This window comes from Ambystoma mexicanum, chromosome 9 (genome assembly GCF_040938575.1).
Source record: "Ambystoma mexicanum isolate Mex_15411 chromosome 9, UKY_AmexF1_1, whole genome shotgun sequence".
NCBI lineage: Eukaryota > Metazoa > Chordata > Amphibia > Caudata > Ambystomatidae > Ambystoma > Ambystoma mexicanum.
Window position 1 is genome coordinate 601,391,693 of NC_090931.1, and position 17,361 is coordinate 601,409,053.

Sequence of the window (17,361 nt, forward strand, 5' to 3'; positions counted from 1 at the left end):
GTTTAATGATCGTAGTTTAGGATAATGGGGTGGCACCTGGAGTGGCCAATCAGATTCCAGGGGTAGCACGTGCCACCCCAGGCCACTCCCTGGACAAGCCACTGGTGACCAGCAGGTCACACCTTCCTTGAATTTGTTCATCTTGCACCAGGTTTGCGGGAGTGGCATCTTCAAGGGCAGGCTGGGGGGCACCTCGTGAAATCCTAGGGCCCCTTCTTGTGCCCCCACTAGCTCAGCTGGGCTACCTTCTCTGTTAATCGCCCTGTAGCCAAGAGCAGCCCCTCCAATCATAATGTAGCGCACAAAACCGCTAATGATGGGTCATTAGTGACTCAATGGTTTAGTGCCTACATTCTGATGGGAGATGCAGTGGGGTGTGGTAGTTGTGCACAAAAGATTCTCTCCGACGACCCACATTGCCCTTTTATAGGTAGTTGCCCCCCCCCCTCCTAAATTTGATTCCTGGCGACGCCACTGGTGGGTGACTGTCGGTGGAGTCCATGATAGCATGTATAATGCTTTGCACTGAATAATGCTTTGTTGATTTAAATCAGCTACCGCTAGCATATAGGGGAACATAGTACTCCTGCTGCTGGTTCTACGTGCTTTTGTAGCATTTTGTTTGTTTTTAAAGTTTGCACATTGTTCGTGAGGTTTTGGTCGTCATGAATTCAGCCTGCCTTCTCAATCCATCAGCTCAAATACGCGGTTTCAAAAATGGAGACAAATCATTTGGTCTACTAACACCCGGACTCTGGAAAGGAAATGGCCATCAGAGAACCCAGGTGTATCCAACTTTCTGGAAGGTTCTAATAGGACATTGCTCAAAAAGTCCGAATCCACCGGTGCAACTACACCTCTGAAGGAGAAAAATCAATGTGAACGGTAGCCCACAATCCGAGGCACATTCTGCCCAACTCCCGCCTTCCTACGGCTCTGGTGCTGGGAGAATCTCTGTTCTACAAGCCCGCGACACGGTGCAAAGAATCATGCAGCAAAATGGTGCCTGCAGCCTCGAGCTAATTCCACCAGAGGCTACACGAGCAGCTATGGACCCGGGCCCCCGGAGCACGTACTGACGGGCTCACCTCACCCTGTTGCCGAGGGTTCCCTCTTCTGCTCCCCGACCATCCAATCGGCTTTGTAGCCTCAGCGAGCCTGCCTTTCTCAAGCCCAGCGACAACCTGCGGTGGCGCGAGCCTCGGGGACAATGCGCACACAGCGGGGCATACCTCAGCAAGCCTGAGGGAGTAGTTGCATCCCCAGTATACAAACAGTGCACAAAGCAGCTCAGCAGAGTCTCCGCAGGGCAGAAACGTGGTCAGGAGACTGCTGGCCGCATTCTACTTCCCCTCATAGCGACCACCTTACACCACCGATGCAGATCACCAGCTGGACAGGCAGGGGGTAGAGACAACGCATCTGAGGAGTGACGCGGCTCTCTGATCCATCTCTCCTGAAGCCCCAGAACACCACTATTGGCCTAATTAACCCCCGATCGGGGGCAGGGAGACACCAGCAGCTACATGTACCCCACTGCCAGCAGACGTCGCGACCACCGCAATCCAGCTCTTCGTGGCGATCCCCATCACGAACCCTCCGATCCTGGACCCGCTCCTCCCGTGAAGCTTGGAAGCCCCTCTGTGCTCCTGGGGCCCCTGGATTCTGCATACCTCCAGCCTGCCCCGGTACACTCACCCGCTGCCTGGAGAGTCAGCTAGCGCCACCTCACCCTACCAAAGCAGCCCCCGGCCTCTGCAGCAGCAGCCTCCAGCACACGTCCAACAGCCTTCCCTTCAACATACCGCCGGAGGTAAGGCAGCACATGCCGCGTGGCACAGCGGTCCCCCTGACAACCCTCAGTTATTGGTGGCCCAGGGGGGGCTCCTCCCCGGGGACCCCTGCTCCCCATGGACGCTTTGCAGCTGGGGGAAACCAACCTTCTACTGCTGCAGGCTTCCGCCCCTGGGTACCCCGTAGCTTGTGACCCAGCATCCACAACTGCCCTTGGGCATGGCTGGGAGCTATAAAGACACCTACACCACCAATTGGACTGCCCCGGCTCCCTCTGCACCTACTTTATATCTGAACCCCCGCAGGATAAGGGCTCCTTCAGCACACCAAAGGCCTGCTGGCTGGCCCTGCAAATAGCCCACACGTAAAGCCAGTACAGGCGAATCTTGGCACTACGTAGGCGCCAACTGCGCACAGGCTGAACTGAACTCTTCAAAGGGGTATATAACCCTTTCAGCTACAGTCACCCCTATACCAAGGCTCAGGCGAAGATACCGAACACAGGGGAAAAGTGACATATGGGCAAAGGCAGTGGCAGCCCCATCACAGACGCTCAATCTAGAGTCCGCCTACTTCTGCTGCCCCCCCTCATACGGCCGATCCTGGGTCCTTGCAACACAGAGGGCCCCTATTCCGCCTAATTAGGACACAAGTGACTTGCCCACAATGGCCAAACACCTAAAACCACCAGACATACATTGCAGCGCTGCTGTCAACTCCAGCCACAGAGAAAGCAAAGAGGGGAGACCACACCGAAGCTACTGAAGCTATAGCGATGGAGCCCCACATGTCAACAGACCCTGGACTCCTGACGCAAGCAGTTTCGAAATCATATCTCCAGGAACTGCTATCAGCCAACACAAAGGAGTATCAGAGGGGAACGGACGAGGTCACGAGTAAGATCACTGTCCTGGACAAGCGGGTCAGGGAGATGGAGGCGAAGACGGCAGAGGTGGAAACGACCCTCTGTAAACACAGCTGTGGGCAAAGCCGACAGGGGGCAAACTGACCAACAATCAAACTGGATCTCCAGTGGGATGCTGGAAAAGGCAACAAAAGGAATTTACAAACAGTCTGCCCAGATGACGGACAATGTCAAGGAACTCACCATGATAACATGGGATGTCCAAGGGCTGAACTCGCCAAGGAAGCGCAAATCGGTTGAGCACCGACTAGCCCTGCTTGCAGCAGACATTGTGTGCCTGCAAGAGACATCTGTTGACGTCTGATGAGAGATGGATCAGTTTCCAACGTTATCCCAGGCAGTTCTTTGCCTCCTCATGCCAGAAATACACCGTCACCATACTACTCAGCTGCTTGGTACCCCTAACAAACATTACAGTCAAACATGATCCAGCGGGGAGATACCCATTACTCAAGGAACTACTTGTCGAACTCCCCATCCCGAGGGCTATCTGTTCATCGGAGGAGACTTCAACCTTACCCCAGACCCAAACGTCGATAAAACGCTGCCGCCTACTAAACCAGACTTTGCCCGAGCTCTAGGGATGGCAGAGCTTCTAAGGGAAACCGGAACAATAGATGTCTGGAGACTAGCTAACAACAGAGCCCATGATTACACATTCTTTTTGCATGTCCACGGGGGCTTCTCGAGAATCGATCTACTACTGATGTCCAGCGCACTATTCCTATGCATTGAAGACATACATATCGGCATGAGGGTAATCTCAGAGCACGCTCCAGAAGTCATGGAAATTACAGGATTACATCTTGTCAGATGCAGCATCCAGCCATGAAATATCGGTCTCCCTTACAAACTATTGTGAGGAAAACGCAGCAAAGGGCACCTCTGAAGCCATGGTCTGGGATGAGATGAAGCCGGTGATTCGGGGTATAGCCATTAACTGTACAGCGGCACATAAACGCTGACACAAACTCCAGCTTTCCAAACTAGAGGTACAGCTTGCGGAACGGCGAGTTTCAAAGAACGTCAGACGGCAAAAACAAGAAGGGACCTTAAAAAAGCAAAGGCGGCCCTCGAAATGCACCTGGCAGATCGCACAGCCGTGCCCTAGCGTACAAGAAGCAATATTACTGTTTAAACAGCAACCAGGCCAATCGACTGCTAGAACACAAACTCAAAAAGCTACAATCCAGGAACAACATTCTGATCCTCCAAGACCAGAGCGGCAATCCTTGCCGCGTGGAAATGGAAAAGCTGGAAATCATGACAGAACACCATAGAGACATTATGTCCGGTGCTCCGTCAGGTAAAGAGGCACACATCCGATACCTGCAATCCATTCAGAGGACCCTCCCTCATCCTCTGCTGGACACCCTGGAACTCCCAATCTCTACCGAGGAAGTGACTGAGACCATCCGCTCCCTGAAAAACGCGGCCCCGTGCCCCTACAGAGTGAAAGCTCTGTTCTACAAAAAAATATGTTGACATCTTGGCTCCCCACCTGTCAGCCCTATATAACACTTTTCTCTCGAAAAAAATCATCACCCCCTCAATGGAGTAATCTATCATGGTATGGATACTGAAGCCTGGGAAAGACCCGGAACTCTGCTCATCGTACAGGCCCATCACACTGATGAACATAGACGCCAAAATAGTCTCCAAGCTACTGGCACAGACTAGTGAAAATCCTACCGGATCTGATCCACCCAGACCAGATGGGATTTATCCCAGGCCGCAACACTTTGGATAACACCAGGGGCACGTTAGACGTCATCGAATCAGCAAACAGAATAGTGGAGCGTATGGCCATCCTGTCACTCGATGCACACAAGGCATTTGACATGGTGGACTGGGGATACATAGGAGAAACCTTAAAGCACTATGGCTTTGGCCCGAAGTTTCTGAAATGGACGCTTGCAAACTACGACATCCCGCCACAGCACTCAGAATAAACGGTGGCAAATCCTCCAGTATCGCGATAACAAAGGCACTCATATTTGCGCTATCCATGGAGCCGTTTGCCTCTAGAATTCACCATAACCCGCTAATTCACGGTCTCGAAGTAAAAGATGAAACCTATAAAGCCGCTCTATATGCGGACGATGTCCTACTGACCCTGTGTTAGGAATTGGATAGTTTCAGAGCAGTGACCGGATTTACCATAAATCTCGCAAAGTCAACAGCCCTGAGTATTAGTCCTGGTGGACACCCTGGCAACTAGATTCCCCATCCCGTGGACAAAATCTCACTTCAGCTACCTCAGAATCTAAATACAGAGCAAAATATAACAGGCATGTAAGATAAACCTTCCGGCTCTGTTCAAAGAACTCCAGAAGGACCTGACCCACTGGCACAAACAGGAGGTGTCTTGGACAGGGAGAATGATGGCAGTAAGAATGAACCTAGTACCCAGGCTGCTCCCAGAAAAGACCTGCAGAAACTACAAGCGAACATCCTGAAATTTGGGGGGTGGGGTGGTAAAAAGCCATAAATAGTCACAAAAGTGAGGATCCGAATCCCGGGATACTGCCTCGCAGCCCAGCTCTCAACGGCTTCCACATGGAAATTAGGCACTAATCGACCTTGCTGGCTGAAACTAGATGAAGACTGTAGCCGCTACCCATTAGAGTCACTTCTGCACATTGCCTGGCCCAGAAACCCTCTGAAAGACGGCCCACTCACAGCGAACAGAAACACGGTAGAAAGTTGGAGAAGGTCGCTCATCGATGGAACTGCAGGAACACAATGGGCCCGCTATTCCCAATTTGGGAGAACCCTGATTTCACTCCAGGGATCACACCGAACGACTTCATCAGATGGAAGGCAGGAGGACTGAGACACATTTCTGACTTCTTCGGGAATGGCACCCTGCTCTCATTCAAAGAAGGTAAATCAAAGTTTCAAGTTCCTGAGGGGGAATGATTCTGCTGCACCCAGCTCAGACATTGGCTGTCCCACAACACGATAAAACCGCATGGAATTAGAGAGCTGACGGCGCTAGAATGTACCCTAACGGCGCTCCCACCAACTGGGAAAACCTCAACCCTATATAGGCTACTGGATAGAGGGGGGCCCAACCTGAAGGAACCCTACATGCAGAGATGGGAACGAGACACAGGCAGAGAGCTGGATGTGGAGAATTGGAACCGTATCTTAACTAGGACCCACAGGAGCTCAAAATGCATCACCAACAAGGAGTGGGCAATCAAAGTCTGCTACAGATGGTATCTGAGGCCGGAGACCCTGCATAAAAGCAACCCCGCCATCCCACCACAATGCTGGAGAGGCTGCAGTGACACTGGCAAGTGTTTCACCTCCTATGGTCGTGCCCAAAATCGTCTCGATTCTGGAAAGAGGTGCTAGACCAGATTAAACTGCAGATCAAACTGATCACTGGCCTCTCAATCCCGTGGGACCCAGGAATACTCTCACTGGACGAACCAGGTGATGGTCCATTCCCAATGACAGGCCATCTGGCGGATCTCTGCTCCCATTTGCTCACGGCCGTGAAAATTTCAATAGCAAGACTGTGGAAACACCCTGAGGGCCCAGCAATCCCCCATGTGGTGGACAAAGTGTTGGGACATTGCTGTGGCAGAAAAAAATATCTGCCTTCCATTTCGGGAATAGAAGTAAGTTCTACAGCATCTGGGCTTCCTTCCTGGATTACGCACAACAGTTCCCCGGCGTGGAGAGACAGCCACCGTCCTTCCGCTGGATGGCGAAGGACGGCTAAAGACGGCAACGCTCCCGCTTGAGGGATCCCTCAACGCACAAGAACCTCTGGAACAAAACAAATCAATGCCCATCTCAACTGCATCTTGGCCCAAATTCTATTGCAGTCATCTAACCCAACGCCCACTCCAGCAGCTGCCCCTAGTGTGACTATTTATGAACTGAAGCTGCCCCAGTCCCACTAAGCTCCCTGAATTACCCCTCTCCGCTGATCCCCCAAGGTTATGTTCTGGTTTTCTTTTATTTTACTATTTGTTTTCAGTATCACAATAGGTCTTGAACAATGTTTACAGTGATTTATGTTGGTTAACAATCTCAATAAAGAGTCTTGTTGAAAAAAAATAGGGCTTTTAAAAAAAATTACCATGTCTGCTTTACGTAGACGGCACAGATGGAATTACAGACTTACCATGGAGGAAACTACAGACACGTCCAACATCCTAAAGTTGAGGCCAGGTGAGGCCAAGCAACTTGTACACATAGTTTTGAATCATTTTTATATGGTCTAAATAATAATAATACTAATGTCCATTTCCTAATGAACAATGATATGAATATCGATTAAAGGACCGTGATGCTACATCGACCACTATTCCGAAGTCAACATCAACCTCACTCACCTTTCAAGCAATTTTATTTTTTTAGAATATTCCTTCAGATGCAACTATAAAAAATATGTATTTGTTCCAGCTCATTTTAAAACATTGATTATTGCTATGTATAATATTAGCTTTTGATACAAACTGGTTTGTAGGCTTCTATGTCAATATTGATCATGTTTTACATTACTTTTTTGGGGGATGTTACATCTTTATTACAATTTCTGTTATATAGGCAGAGCCTGGAACTTCAAAAACGTACTATTCTTCTACTGTAACCGGTCTGGAGGATGAGGTATGAGAAGTGATAATATATTGATTTAAACTAATAGTTTTTGATTAACAATATTGCAAAGCATTAGATCAATAAACTTGATGAATTTAACGCAGAAACAAATTCAACAATGAAAGTAAACCTTCAGAAAAATGTACTTTGTCGCTGAATAACATAGGCCCATTCACTAAATGAATGGTGTATGTTTTGCTTTATAAACTTTAGCCGCTATTCGAAAAATGGAATTGTTGAAACAAAACATTACAACGCCTTACAGGGGCCACAATTTAATTATTATGATGTGCGGGATGATCTCTCACCATCTCTCTGCAACATCTCTGAAGGTTGTCAGGTACAGTTTTAAAATATGTCTTTATAAAATGTTACATGTACACAGGGTACGACCATGTCAATACCAATTAAAAATCATTAACCATATCTTTTTACAAAGGTTAACTCATATCGTAAGGTAAACAATCCTTAAATCAAATTTCTCAAAATGTACTCTGAGATCAAAGATTTTAAAATTAAATTGTTTAACAATTTAATCAATGTTCTTTCAATTTGTAATGTACAACGATTGTACTACTGAAGCGGTCGAAATTGAAGAGACACATGGACACAACATATGCATAAAATATTGTAAAATATCAGTTATCCATTTTAACTGATGTAATATGTTCCAATGGTTTCCCTAGTGACATTTTGTAATATATGTATATGCATGGTAATTTAAGTGGAAGAGCAAATTTCAAGGTTTAAACAATTTCAAAAGGCTGTTTTTCAGCTTGGTCTGGTGGTCGGCACATCCAATTTGACTGTTTCAAGGAAAGATCTGAAAAAGGGTACATAACACGAAGCATTTAAAAATAAAACAATACATTTCAGTTATTTCATTGATATTAGTTTCATGTTGTAATTCATATATTCTATATGAGTGCTATAAACTAAGCATTTATTGTTCTCTTTGATTAGAGGGCTAGGACGAAGAGGAGCATAAATACTCGGACAACTACACAAACTAATGATGTCGCTTGCTAAACTGTTGTCACTTGGGAGGAGGTACATTTTGAGGCCCAGCATGGTCCTTGCAAGATTCAATGTCGTGATGCAGATGTCCAGTGGACGGAATTGGAATTAAGAGTCAGTGACCCATGGAAAGTAACCCTGGACCATTGTTATAGCACACAACGTCACCCAGAAGAAACAAACACAGAAGATGTTTCAGAACTGCAGCCAGAACCGCTCACACCAGCCACACCCTCTAAAAAAATGCCATCTAAGAAACAGACAACGTTCCCCATTTCCCCAATAAATGTGGGCAACTTCACTACTGATTGACAATTGTGCTTGTGATGTGGATTTCACTCTTCCTAGTGTTGAGACAAGTATACTTCTGGACGATTGGCTATTAAAGGAACCAAAACACATTGTATTTGACTACTGCCTGATCAATATTATGAAAATTATTAAATGTGATCATAAATTGTGTAGGAGGATTTGTGGGCAGCCTTTGCTGATGTTTACTTGTGTAGTCAAAAGGCACCAACCTGAAGATCAAGGGTAGCTGTGTACACCACCAGAACCCATTTTCGTGGTCTGCTCAACCTATACTTGGAAAAAGCCTAATGGAAGTGTACTTTGTTCAGCTGCTTTGTTATCAACCTAGAGTACAATTTCAAGTTTTTCTAACTTTGTGGGACTAGAGTTTCTTTCAAAAACCCAGTACTTCCAATATCAGAAGGATTTCTTGTTCCCCACCATTAGTCAGGCATGGATACTCAAACAGATGTCAATTGACAATACTCTGACTGGCAAAAGGCTCTGGCTTGCTGGAGATGGACAGTCCAGGGAATTTTGCTAAATACTGCACTTACCACTTCCAAGACATGAAAACCCAAAAAATAGTGAGTTAATTCGTGCATCCGAGTGTACATCTTCTGTTGCCATGGAAACATATGGTTGCATTCAAACCATTCACCTACGGCAATCCAGAGGAATGCTAATAGATCCGATAGCCACTGTTGGGTATAGTCAAGGCCATGCAACAGCAGTTCCCAGACATAGCATCCGTATGATGCATGGCAAGTCGCAAAATCAATTTTGAAAAAAATGACAGCTGGTGGAAAAAAAAGGCTACAGAAAATATTTTGTATTGATCACAGTATCAGCAACCATACTTGGAGTTCAAAAACTTGTGATGGTTCTGCAGATAGTCTGGTTGAAAATGGCGTTCATTGATGCACCATTGTTCTAACATACACTCTTGGAAAGAAAAAAAGCATTTCCACAAATGGGCACAGGGACCATTGAGCAAGGAGCAGCAAACGTAAGAAAAGGTGGTTGGTTCCAGGCTCCCCTGACATAGCACTTGAGAAGATTGTGTACAACAAAACACTTTCAAGAGACATGAAGGGACTCGGTTCTACCACACTGGAGATTTGGAGGGGGTTACACAATATGTGCCTTAAGTAGAGGCCTAAAAGGTTGCATTTTGGCATAGACGGTATGGAGGCCAAAACAAGACAGGTTGTACTTGCACACAACGAAAACGTTGGAAGGGAACAAGCAAAAAATGCAGGAATTTTCGGGATGCCTCGTTAAAACAAGGAGTTTTCCAAAAGAAACCAACAGTGGGTGGCAAAGCCAATCTTCCAGCAGATGGATTTTTAATTTGTGAAAGATCCGACGGTGAATGTGCTGCCCATGCAAACGCATGGAATTCATCCAGATTCTGTTCCCATGGCCCAGTCCATGCCCCAGAACATTGCAAAAGAGGTTTCCCCTCCCGATCTTGAACTTGCTGAAAGGTTGACTTCAAGATTCAACTGTGTGGCACTCTTCACAATGTTTAACAAAGGAAGTTTCAAGATTTTGCACAGTGTTGGGAAACGGTTTTCATTGTACAATAAATGGAATAGTATGTCACTTGAGATGCAGTTAAATAATGTATTTTTAATTAATTGCTGTTTGTGAAGTTATGTCACTAGATAAGCCTTACAATGTCTATTTTTCTTTGATTGTTGTATTTACTACAATTAATATGATTGATTTACATTACAACAATAAATGTCAGTCTGATTACTTAAAGTATGTGACTCAAATCAAATTTGGAAGAGGCCAACTAATGTAATGCTCTAAAGTAGCTCCTTGGTCCCTAGTAGTGGCTCCTGGTGAATGGTTACGACTGGATACCCATGCACTGCTTGCAATTCGTGATTATCAAATCTTAATTTCGGGCTCTGTTTGTAATGAACTCACAATAGTTGAAGAATCCAAGCTGAAAATTGGAGCAGCAGATATACAGAAACACAATGTCTCCAGAACTCTGGTCCTCTCCAGGCTGGACTACTGCAAAAGCATTTTCCTCATTCTGCCTAAATCCTCCCTTTGCCCTTTAAACTATTTCATAATAGGACTGCAAGACTTATCCTTGGCCTCAAGTCCAAAGGCAGCATCTCTCAATCCAGAAATATCTGCACTGGATCTCGGTGGCTGCGAGGCTCAAGTTCAAAATCCTCTGCATCGCCCACAAGGCTTTCTGGGTCAGGAACACCACTAAATGAGACCCTTTCACTAAATACCTTCCTCTTAGAGATTTCCGGTTATCTGGCTACAATTCTCTGCAGATCAGATGCTGTGGGGTAGATATCTTTCCTCAGCAGGAGCATCCCTCTGAAATGGCCTCCCTGCCCCTCTCATGCTTCTGCCTGATCTCCTTGGGTTCCGGGCGATTCTCAAGACCCAACCTTTCTGTTCTTCATTGCTTCCCAACGCTCCTGTTAATGCGCTCCTGTGTTGCATTGACTGGCTGCCTGCTCCCTTCTGAGCTCGACAAGGTCCTCCTCGCCCAGTATACCCCAGCACCGTGTCTTCCTGACCCCTGCATCCCACAATCTGCACTTGCCCTTCCAGGCACCTTTCCCCAAGCGTGGCGTGGCGTGCATCCCTACCGATCCTGCTCCACCCCCGTCCTCGCACTTCACATGTGGTCCTCACTCCCTGCCTCCCCTTGCACTTGCCCATCTGGCCTCCCCTCAACACTTGCCTAGCCCCATTGGCCCTCTTGTTCCCCTTCACTTGTATTTCTCCTCTTGCCCGCACCTCCCTTATACGCTAGCATTTTCCCTTCTGCCCAACCTACACCTCCCCCTCCTCAATTCCTCCCCCCTGAACTTCTTGTTACTGCTCTTGCAAGATCAAAATGACACAAGGCCGTGTGCAACTGTTCTTTTTCTTCCCTGCTCCCCCACCTTTGTCTTGTGGCGCCTTGAAACCACATTCGTATAGGAGCTTTACAAATAACCAATAAATAAAAAAAATAAAGTCAATCTTCGCTGGAAAGTAGGAATCTTGATACTTGGTTGCAGATCGCAATAGACTAAAGGTTTAGGTGCCACAGTGTTAGCCAACATCGAAATAACGTGTGAAGGAACTTGCCAATATGCACTATGACCATGTGCCTGTGGCCTTTGCACATTTACATCCTACTGTGGAGGCCCTCAAGTGGAGGACAACCAGGCCCGCATGAATCATTGCAGAAATCAATGATTGCTGGAATAGATATACACAGAAGCCAGTAAGCATTTCAAAACTGCACTCATTCTAGGCATGCTGGAATTTTAATGATGTACATTTCTTTTCTTTTTTGTTGTTGCTCATTGCATGTGTTGCCCTTGCTGCAACAGTCCACCCAGCCTGGGGTGAAATCACCCCTCTGTCCCCAGTCTGTCTGTGCCATCTCTATATATGAAACTACTGCTTTTGTATTCGAATTCTCTTCATTTAAAAAAGAGGTGGGTCACTTTGGCCCAAAAAACTTCCCCACACAATCATTTTGGCTTTTTTTTCCAGTCATTGCCCTAGTGAAGTATAGGGAAATCCAAGCCTGTCTGCACCTCGCCTAGAGTCATCTTTGAAAGACTACTTAAATGTTATGGAACCAGGTGTATGGATACCGTTCAAATGGAAGTAAAAACTACATTTCCCTGGTCGCAAAGCGGCTACTTAGCTCCCCCAGCGGCGCGTCAGCACATTCGCAGAGGACAGTTTTAGCCGGTATTTAAACTCTGCCGCTATTCCCCAGCACTTTTTATTTTGTTGTGGGTTGTGCAGGTTGAATTTTTTTTAAAACTAGTTTTAATAATCTTGTAAATTCATTGCATTGAAGAGACATTTGATTGTGATCCGTTTGCTTTCCATTACTCTTGTAAGACCTTGGAGGAGTCTGCAATTGTTACTGTATCCATCTACATTTGGAGGTACGCAAACTAGCATTGTGTCCGATTTCCTCCTGCTGCTCCGCGTGTAGTTTGAAAAAAAACTACATTTCCCTGGTGACCTACCAGCTACTTAGCTCCCTCAGCGGTGCGCCAGCGCTTTCGCAAAGGCCTGTTTTCGCCGGTTCTTGTCCGGGCCGTTCGGCTTCGGTTTCCTATCGGTCACAGTAAACTCCCGTTTTCTGCATTTGCTGCTGGGATTCCTCACCACCTTTTGAGTAAACATCCAGACTAAACATTTTTCTACCAAATATGGCTCACACACCACCTATAAACATTGATGTGTTTAGGCACTTGATTGAAACAGAACTCAAGAGTTCTGAAAACAGCTATAGAGTCAATTCGCTTGAGGAACATACCCCGTGGGCAGTTCTGTCCCACTATGGTGCTACATGCAACCCTAAGATACATGAATGAAACAAAGCCACTGAAACGTCTGGTTCTCAATGCCAGATCACTAGTAAAACACTCCATAGGAGTAGTAGACTATATCAGAGATGAGAACATTGATATATGCGCCTTGACTGAATCATGGCTTCACTCTGCAGCTGGTCCCGTACTTCTTTTAGCAGTTCCAGAGGGTTACATTATCCGAAGGGAAGATCTCCAAACTGGCAAAGGTGGAGGGGTGGCACTTATTTTTCCGAACGTTTTACCCATGCGTAAAGCAAATGTGGTGGGAATACCAAATTGTGAAATCATACTAGTCAAATTGAATCTGAATCTGAATGCTACGTTAAATCAATATATTCTTTATCGCTCACCCTCTTTGATGCCAGACTTTGTGGCAAACCTATGTGGTACAATTTCTTCAACGCTCAAACCAAAATCTAAAGTAGTTTTACTTGGAGACTTTAATTTGGGTTTTCAGGATGCCCTTGATTCATTGGCCCCCTCAACTGTGATTGCTTTGGAAAATCTAGGCTTTACCCAACATGTCTTGCATCCTACACATCTATGTGGCAGAACTCTTTATTGGGTGGTGTCTCATGAGATTGGCCTTGACAAAATAGAGGTGTTCCCCTGCCAATGGTCGGATCACTGTTTTATCAAATATGAAATTCCATTGACTACTACTATTAAGAGAACTAAACCAATTCAAGGGAAAATGCTTTGTCGTAACCTACGAAAACTCACAGTAGGGGGGCATGAACTCCTTGTTATGCCCCTTATTGGAACAATCTTGATCAGTACAAGTCAGTTGGCAACCTGTCACTAGCTTATGAGATGACAACTGCTGTGGAGAGCTTGGCTCCTCTGAAGCTTAGACAAGATAAGACCATACTGTCAAAGAATTGGTATTCACCTGAAATTCACGAACTAAAACTTAAGAAAAACAAGGCTTTCAGGAAATGGCAAAAGACAGTGACTTCTGGGGATAAATCCAGATGTTCCCAAGCAGCCAAAGAGGCCATTTAGTGCTCTTATGAGAGTAGGATAAAGTTGGATGCCTCAGATACAAAGGAACAGTCCCTGCTCAATTGACAAGTCAAACTGAAAAAGCCATGTCCAGTAATATCTTTTTAGTCAAAGAGGATATTGAATCCAGGTTAATACATTTGAATTCTCTACCTCCTAATGTTTTGGTTAAGCACCAGTCTCCTCCGCCTATTCCGTTTAACTTTAGGGAGGCGACTGAAGCAGAGGTCCTTGGACTTTTGAATAGAATAAAACCACCGAGCTGTAAGGGTTATATTTGTCCAGCAAAATAGTTAAAGCCTGTGCCCTGCCCCTTGCTCCCTTCATTGCTAAGTTTGTCAATGCTTCTTTTGAAGAAAAGTTAGTCCCAAGGGAGATTAAGCAAGCCTGGATAACACCCCTTCTAAAGAAGCCTTCCTTGGATCCCGGTGTGGCTAATAACGATCACCCAATCACAAATTCCACTTTTCTTTTGAAGAACCTTGTCAAGATGGCACATGAACAGATCCCGGAGTTTGAGCACATATTCCATACTAGGCCCCACGAAATTAGGCTTTCAGAGCCAGCATAGTACTGAATCCACACTACTGGATCTTAAGGCCAGCATCCTAAGGCAACTGGATAAAGGCAAAGCTTCAGTGTTGATGCTTTTGGACCCAACTGCTGTTTTTGAGATGGTTGATCATTCTATTCTAGCTAGTAGGCTATGTGAAAGGCCTCATATCTCCCAGGAAGCAGCTAGATGGGTTCTCTCCTTTCTGTCTGACCGTACCGCTAAGGTCTTCCATGAGGAGGCGATGTCTGGAAGTTATGTTTTGGAATGTGGCGTGCCGCATGGCTCTTGTTTGTCACCCACTCTCTTTAACCTATTTATGTTGACACTGTTTGATCAATTGGATGCGTAAAACACCAGTTACGCCAACTAGGCAGAGGACACTCAGCGTCTCTTCCCACTTATTGGTAACTACATCAAAGACGCTGAAGTCAGCAATACAACCTACAATAGCATTCATTGTTGGATGTTGTACAATGGTCTGCCCCTGAACAATTCCAAAATAGAGCTTATAATCTTAGGCACTGCCGCCAATCTGCGTCATCTAGATCAAGCATACTCCTCCATCCAAATTGCAGATTGTTTGTTGCCCACTCTGAAGAAGGGTAAGACTCTGGGAGTCACCATCGATCACAAACTCTCTGATGACTCACATTATCTGCTTGGTGTCCAACTCCTCTTACTATATCAAGCTCCTGGCTCAACTCAGATCTTTTCTTGAAATTTCTAATTGTGCTACCCTGGCTAGAGCAATTATAGGCAGTTGTTTGGACTACTGTGCAAGCTTTCTACTGGGTTTGGGCAAGGGGGAGATCAATTGCCTACAAGTTGTTCAGAACAATGCAGTCACGGTAGTAGCAAGTCTGCGAAAAACTGACCATGATCGACAGCATTGAGATTGCTTCATTGGCTTCCCATAGCCAAAAGGGTTAGGATTCGTACCCTGTGCATTGAGCACTCCCATCTCCATGGAAAAGGTCCGATCTATCTGACAACTCAACTAAAATGGCTACCAGACAGATGCAGTCTCAGGTCTAACCACACTGGTCCGCTGGAATCAACAAAAGCCAAACTGTCCCTTGTGGAAATTGGGCGTTTCACTTTCTCGACCCCACGCCTTTGGAATACTTTACCACCTGATTTGAGATGTTCTAGTCTGGTCGCCTTCAAGAGTCTTTTGAAAGCTGTGCTTTTTGAATAAATCAAACACACTTGTGTTTTCTCCCCTAAGGAATTTTCTGTCCTGCTTTATGTTGATTGTTGTACGTCAGTCTTAGCACTCTCATGCCTTAGGGCTTTTTATTTCAGCGCTTCACAAATATATTAAATAAATACAATATTTTGATATATGGCATACTTGAAATATTAATATTATTCATTTGTGGCATGTGTTCCCAAAACGAAACTGACACGATGTGAATGCTGCATGAAGGGTTGCATTGTAATTTGTCCTCGAATCCCCTGCACTAACAATTATAAATTAGGTACTCTAATATATTTTTGCATTCTCGATTTTACATAGTTATATTATACCGCTGTGCGTCGGTCATAGTTGGAGTTTACCGGTCGACGGCTTCTTCAACTACAATTGGACAATCATCATCAACTACTCATCTGTGAAAACCATTATCTGGAACGATCGCAAGACACCAATCTGTCCTTTTGCGGTTGCAGTGATAAGGAGCAACATGGCAGCCTATAGGTTCTGAAAACGTGCGGATGTGAAAGTGTTGCTTTAAAAAAGTAATCCGGAGGCCACCAGGGGGCGCACAGGCAATGGCAGCCTGAACACGCCGCTCCCGCCGTAACTGGGACACGCAGAGGGATTGAGCCCCCCCCGCAACCCCCCCACGGGAGATCCACGGCCCACGGAACCCGTGAACCTCGGGTGCCCCCCGAGGCGAAAGAGCGGCATCTGGGGACCCCCGGGGGCCCGAGAACGAGCTCCGCGGCCCGAAGGGAGGAGCCCCGGAGAGCCCCAGGCAGCGTCTCAACCTTCGAGAGGGGAAGTGGCGGCCTGTATTCGGAGGCGCGCACGACCCCCTCTCCTCCCCGAACACGGAGCGCGCCGGCGCCCCGGCAGAAGACCCGCCGGCGACACCCCTGCAGCACCCTACCGAGGAGCCGTCGCGGAGGGGAAGTCCCCCGCTGAGGAGCTGGGAGAAACGCGGGCCGCGACCCGCTTAGGGAGAGGCGGCTTGCCCGCGCTCCCGAACTCGGTGCCGAGGTAGGTGGGGGGGAGTCCACCCCAGCCCCCACGCAACCCTCAAGGACCCCGGGGGACCAGCCGCGGGACGCATCGGTGGGCTCGGAGGGGCGAGTCGGCCCCGCCCCCCCCCAAAAAAAAAAAAAAAAAAAGAAGAAGAAGTGAAAAAAAGTCGGGAAGACGCGGGGGGAAACGCCCCCAGCCCTGGAGGGGTCACAAATTTTTTGGAAGAGAGTATCCTCGAGCCCATCACTTTCCTAGGTGGAGGCCCCTGGGCTCTATCCCAGGGCGAGTGCCCGCCTGGGGGCTCTCGCTGGAGGAATCGCGCCTGAGAGCCCCCCAACAAACCGCTATTGGACAGCCATGGCCGCTCCCCCCCCACCCTAAGAACTGCTACCAAAGACAGAGGACACAAGGGGGGGAGGGGGCGTGAGGCCCCCACCGGAGGTCGGTGGGGCGAGTGCCCGCCCACGAGAGGCTCCCCACAGAGGGCCACACCGGAAGGAGAGAGAGCGCGTCCCCCGACCGGGCTCTGTCCCTTGCCCCCAGGGGCGCACCAGTGGAGGGGAGAAGCAGG

General features: G+C 47.1%; 1 protein-coding gene across 3 annotated transcripts in view; it reads right to left on the bottom strand.

Annotated features, from left to right (window-relative positions):
- ABR (ABR activator of RhoGEF and GTPase) overlaps positions 1–17,361 on the bottom strand; it is a 1,582,060-nt gene that overhangs the window by 863,656 nt on the left and 701,043 nt on the right. The window lies entirely within an intron of this gene.